Source organism: Heptranchias perlo, chromosome 10 (genome assembly GCF_035084215.1).
Source record: "Heptranchias perlo isolate sHepPer1 chromosome 10, sHepPer1.hap1, whole genome shotgun sequence".
Classification (NCBI taxonomy): Eukaryota; Metazoa; Chordata; class Chondrichthyes; order Hexanchiformes; family Hexanchidae; genus Heptranchias; species Heptranchias perlo.
The window spans coordinates 26,045,496-26,051,728 of NC_090334.1; positions in this window are offsets into that span (position 1 = coordinate 26,045,496).

Here is a 6,233-nt window from a genome sequence, read left to right on the forward strand (position 1 = left end):
AATTGAAATGGCAAAGTATGAATAAATATATACCAATACTGTTGTATAAATGTGAACAGATGAACACAGGAAGGGGAATGGTACAGCAATGTTTTGGTTTTATTGTGAGATGGCCAACAATCCAGGTCCAAATTGGACCCTTGAAAGATGATATAAATAAGGATAACAAGATGGTGGAGGAGTTAAATAATTTGTGACTATCTTCACTTTTGAAGATAGTAGGGTAATCCCAAGTGTAGGAATTGTCATCGCATGTCTTGGAACCAAATCCAGTTTAGGATTAAAAATTCAAAACTTGGGAACAAACATACATTTTTTTTTATTCGTTAATGGGATGTGGGCGTCGCTGGCGAGGCCAGCATTTATTGCCCATCCCTAATTGCCCTCGAGAAGGTGGTGGTGAGCCGCCGCCTTAAACCGCTGCAGTCCGTGTGGTGACTGTTCTCCCACACTGCTGTTAGGAAGGGAGTTCCAGAATTTTGACCCAGCGACGATGAAGGAACGGCGATATATTTCCAAGTCGGGATGGTGTGTGACTTGGAGGTAGTAATAACTAGCTGAAAAATCCCAATGTTGTAATGCCCACAACTAGTGTGGGAAACATCTGAATTTACTTTTGCATGTCACGGTTTTAATAATGTGATGCCGGATTTGACTTGTCCTGGTGATCCAAACAGAATCTATTGACTGGGTCACAAGGCTCCATTTCCAAATGCATTGAAAACTCCTGTGTGTGTGGCAAACTACACACAAAAGTGTTGACGATATCTGGATGCAGTACCAGTTACAATTGTCGGTGACAGGGCTGTACAATGTCAGAAAGACAACTTACATAATAGTTTTGAAAAGCTAAAACAGTGACTGCAAACTGAGCATTTAACACTGCATGCATTTCCAAACCCTGACCACCAGCGATGTGTTTCAAGCTAATCCAAAGTGTGAGTAGAATTCATACTGAAATTATTTTCTTCTGCAGTTGCAATCTTTTTTTCGAGCACAAACAATAGGTAAGATAGATATCGCCCACCGAAGTGCAAATGCACCATCATCCTCCCCTGATGGGACAGTGTTAAGTTTCCCCAGAACCCTTCAGGGACAATCAAAATTGTTCTCCTGACTCCCAGAATCTGCAACATTACTTTCAGAATAATATCATACCACCACCCACTCATCAGTAATTGCACATTAATCAAAGATGTCTCCCATCTCAGAATTCTGGTCCTGGGAGGAGGGGCGATATGGCTCACCACAACCCTCCAGCTGAGAGAGAAATCTGGCATACCCCTCCCTGCTCAGGTAGTTTCCTCATCTTTGCTCCTGTCTGAATTCCCCTTCTCCATCTCTCTTCGACCTTCCTGATTTCTTTCCCCCCTTAGGTCCCAACGCCCCCCCCTTAGGTCCCAACGCCCCCCCCTTAGGTCCCAACGCCCCCCCCTTAGGTCCCAACGCCCCCCCCTTAGGTCCCAACGCCCCCCCCTTAGGTCCCAACGCCCCCCCCTTAGGTCCCAACGCCCCCCCCTTAGGTCCCAACGCCCCCCCCTTAGGTCCCAACGCCCCCCCCTTAGGTCCCAACGCCCCCCCCTTAGGTCCCAACGCCCCCCCCTTAGGTCCCAACGCCCCCCCCTTAGGTCCCAACGCCCCCCCCTTAGGTCCCAACGCCCCCCCCTTAGGTCCCAACGCCCCCCCCTTAGGTCCCAACGCCCCCCCCTTAGGTCCCAACGCCCCCCCCTTAGGTCCCAACGCCCCCCCCTTAGGTCCCAACGCCCCCCCCTTAGGTCCCAACGCCCCCCCCTTAGGTCCCAACGCCCCCCCCTTAGGTCCCAACGCCCCCCCCTTAGGTCCCAACGCCCCCCCCTTAGGTCCCAACGCCCCCCCCTTAGGTCCCAACGCCCCCCCCTTAGGTCCCAACGCCCCCCCCTTAGGTCCCAACGCCCCCCCCTTAGGTCCCAACGCCCCCCCCTTAGGTCCCAACGCCCCCCCCTTAGGTCCCAACGCCCCCCCCTTAGGTCCCAACGCCCCCCCCTTAGGTCCCAACGCCCCCCCCTTAGGTCCCAACGCCCCCCCCTTAGGTCCCAACGCCCCCCCCTTAGGTCCCAACGCCCCCCCCTTAGGTCCCAACGCCCCCCCCTTAGGTCCCAACGCCCCCCCCTTAGGTCCCAACGCCCCCCCCTTAGGTCCCAACGCCCCCCCCTTAGGTCCCAACGCCCCCCCCTTAGGTCCCAACGCCCCCCCCTTAGGTCCCAACGCCCCCCCCCTTAGGTCCCAACGCCCCCCCCTTAGGTCCCAACGCCCCCCCCTTAGGTCCCAACGCCCCCCCCTTAGGTCCCAACGCCCCCCCCTTAGGTCCCAACGCCCCCCCCTTAGGTCCCAACGCCCCCCCCTTAGGTCCCAACGCCCCCCCCTTAGGTCCCAACGCCCCCCCCTTAGGTCCCAACGCCCCCCCCTTAGGTCCCAACGCCCCCCCCTTAGGTCCCAACGCCCCCCCCTTAGGTCCCAACGCCCCCCCCTTAGGTCCCAACGCCCCCCCCTTAGGTCCCAACGCCCCCCCCTTAGGTCCCAACGCCCCCCCCTTAGGTCCCAACGCCCCCCCCTTAGGTCCCAACGCCCCCCCCTTAGGTCCCAACGCCCCCCCCTTAGGTCCCAACGCCCCCCCCCTTAGGTCCCAACGCCCCCCCCTTAGGTCCCAACGCCCCCCCCTTAGGTCCCAACGCCCCCCCCTTAGGTCCCAACGCCCCCCCCCTTAGGTCCCAACGCCCCCCCCTTAGGTCCCAACGCCCCCCCCTTAGGTCCCAACGCCCCCCCCTTAGGTCCCAACGCCCCCCCCTTAGGTCCCAACGCCCCCCCCTTAGGTCCCAACGCCCCCCCCTTAGGTCCCAACGCCCCCCCCTTAGGTCCCAACGCCCCCCCCTTAGGTCCCAACGCCCCCCCCTTAGGTCCCAACGCCCCCCCCTTAGGTCCCAACGCCCCCCCCCTTAGGTCCCAACGCCCCCCCCTTAGGTCCCAACGCCCCCCCCTTAGGTCCCAACGCCCCCCCCCTTAGGTCCCAACGCCCCCCCCTTAGGTCCCAACGCCCCCCCCTTAGGTCCCAACGCCCCCCCCTTAGGTCCCAACGCCCCCCCCTTAGGTCCCAACGCCCCCCCCTTAGGTCCCAACGCCCCCCCCTTAGGTCCCAACGCCCCCCCCTTAGGTCCCAACGCCCCCCCCTTAGGTCCCAACGCCCCCCCCTTAGGTCCCAACGCCCCCCCCTTAGGTCCCAACGCCCCCCCCTTAGGTCCCAACGCCCCCCCCTTAGGTCCCAACGCCCCCCCCTTAGGTCCCAACGCCCCCCCCTTAGGTCCCAACGCCCCCCCCTTAGGTCCCAACGCCCCCCCCTTAGGTCCCAACGCCCCCCCCTTAGGTCCCAACGCCCCCCCCTTAGGTCCCAACGCCCCCCCCTTAGGTCCCAACGCCCCCCCCTTAGGTCCCAACGCCCCCCCCTTAGGTCCCAACGCCCCCCCCTTAGGTCCCAACGCCCCCCCCCTTAGGTCCCAACGCCCCCCCCTTAGGTCCCAACGCCCCCCCCTTAGGTCCCAACGCCCCCCCCTTAGGTCCCAACGCCCCCCCCCTTAGGTCCCAACGCCCCCCCCTTAGGTCCCAACGCCCCCCCCTTAGGTCCCAACGCCCCCCCCTTAGGTCCCAACGCCCCCCCCTTAGGTCCCAACGCCCCCCCCTTAGGTCCCAACGCCCCCCCCTTAGGTCCCAACGCCCCCCCCTTAGGTCCCAACGCCCCCCCCTTAGGTCCCAACGCCCCCCCCTTAGGTCCCAACGCCCCCCCCTTAGGTCCCAACGCCCCCCCCTTAGGTCCCAACGCCCCCCCCTTAGGTCCCAACGCCCCCCCCTTAGGTCCCAACGCCCCCCCCTTAGGTCCCAACGCCCCCCCCTTAGGTCCCAACGCCCCCCCCTTAGGTCCCAACGCCCCCCCCTTAGGTCCCAACGCCCCCCCCTTAGGTCCCAACGCCCCCCCCTTAGGTCCCAACGCCCCCCCCTTAGGTCCCAACGCCCCCCCCTTAGGTCCCAACGCCCCCCCCTTAGGTCCCAACGCCCCCCCCTTAGGTCCCAACGCCCCCCCCTTAGGTCCCAACGCCCCCCCCCTTAGGTCCCAACGCCCCCCCCTTAGGTCCCAACGCCCCCCCCCTTAGGTCCCAACGCCCCCCCCTTAGGTCCCAACGCCCCCCCCTTAGGTCCCAACGCCCCCCCCCTTAGGTCCCAACGCCCCCCCCTTAGGTCCCAACGCCCCCCCCTTAGGTCCCAACGCCCCCCCCCTTAGGGTCCCAACGCCCCCCCCTTAGGTCCCAACGCCCCCCCCTTAGGGTCCCAACGCCCCCCCCTTAGGGTCCCAACGCCCCCCCCTTAGGGTCCCAACGCCCCCCCCTTGGGTCCCAACGCCCCCCCCTTGGGTCCCAACGCCCCCCCCTTGGGTCCCAACGCCCCCCCCTTGGGTCCCAACGCCCCCCCCTTGGGTCCCAACGCCCCCCCCTTGGGTCCCAACGCCCCCCCCCCTTGGGTCCCAACGCCCCCCCCTTGGGTCCCAACGCCCCCCCCTTGGGTCCCAACGCCCCCCCCTTGGGTCCCCAACGCCCCCCCCTTGGTCCCAACGCCCCCCCCTTGGGTCCCAACGCCCCCCCCTTGGGTCCCAACGCCCCCCCCTTGGGTCCCAACGCCCCCCCCTTGGGTCCCAACGCCCCCCCCTTGGGTCCCAACGCCCCCCCCCTTGGGTCCCAACGCCCCCCCCTTGGGTCCCAACGCCCCCCCTTGGGTCCCAACGCCCCCCCCCTTGGGTCCCAACGCCCCCCCCTTGGGTCCCAACGCCCCCCCCCCTTGGGTCCCAACGCCCCCCCCTTGGGTCCCAACGCCCCCCCCTTGGGTCCCAACGCCCCCCCCTTGGGTCCCAACGCCCCCCCCCTTGGGTCCCAACGCCCCCCCCCTTGGGTCCCAACGCCCCCCCCCTTGGGTCCCAACGCCCCCCCCTTGGGTCCCAACGCCCCCCCCCTTGGGTCCCAACGCCCCCCCCCTTGGGTCCCAACGCCCCCCCCTTGGGTCCCAACGCCCCCCCCCTTGGGTCCCAACGCCCCCCCCTTGGGTCCCAACGCCCCCCCCCTTGGGTCCCAACGCCCCCCCCTTGGGTCCCAACGCCCCCCCCCTTGGGTCCCAACGCCCCCCCCCTTGGGTCCCAACGCCCCCCCCCTTGGGTCCCAACGCCCCCCCCTTGGGTCCCAACGCCCCCCCCCTTGGGTCCCAACGCCCCCCCCTTGGGTCCCAACGCCCCCCCCTTGGGTCCCAACGCCCCCCCCTTGGGTCCCAACGCCCCCCCCTTGGGTCCCAACGCCCCCCCCTTGGGTCCCAACGCCCCCCCCCTTGGGTCCCAACGCCCCCCCCTTGGGTCCCAACGCCCCCCCCCTTGGGTCCCAACGCCCCCCCCTTGGGTCCCAACGCCCCCCCCTTGGGTCCCAACGCCCCCCCCTTGGGTCCCAACGCCCCCCCCCTTGGGTCCCAACGCCCCCCCCCTTGGGTCCCAACGCCCCCCCCTTGGGTCCCAACGCCCCCCCCCTTGGGTCCCAACGCCCCCCCCTTGGGTCCCAACGCCCCCCCCTTGGGTCCCAACGCCCCCCCCTTGGGTCCCAACGCCCCCCCCCTTGGGTCCCAACGCCCCCCCCCTTGGGTCCCAACGCCCCCCCCCTTGGGTCCCAACGCCCCCCCCTTGGGTCCCAACGCCCCCCCCTTGGGTCCCAACGCCCCCCCCCTTGGGTCCCAACGCCCCCCCCTTGGGTCCCAACGCCCCCCCCCTTGGGTCCCAACGCCCCCCCCTTGGGTCCCAACGCCCCCCCCTTGGGTCCCAACGCCCCCCCCCTTGGGTCCCAACGCCCCCCCCTTGGGTCCCAACGCCCCCCCCTTGGGTCCCAACGCCCCCCCCTTGGGTCCCAACGCCCCCCCCCTTGGGTCCCAACGCCCCCCCCCTTGGGTCCCAACGCCCCCCCCTTGGGTCCCAACGCCCCCCCCTTGGGTCCCAACGCCCCCCCCCTTGGGTCCCAACGCCCCCCCCCTTGGGTCCCAACGCCCCCCCCTTGGGTCCCAACGCCCCCCCCCTTGGGTCCCAACGCCCCCCCCCTTGGGTCCCAACGCCCCCCCCTTGGGTCCCAACGCCCCCCCCTTGGGTCCCAACGCCCCCCCCTTGGGTCCCAACGCCCCCCCCTTGG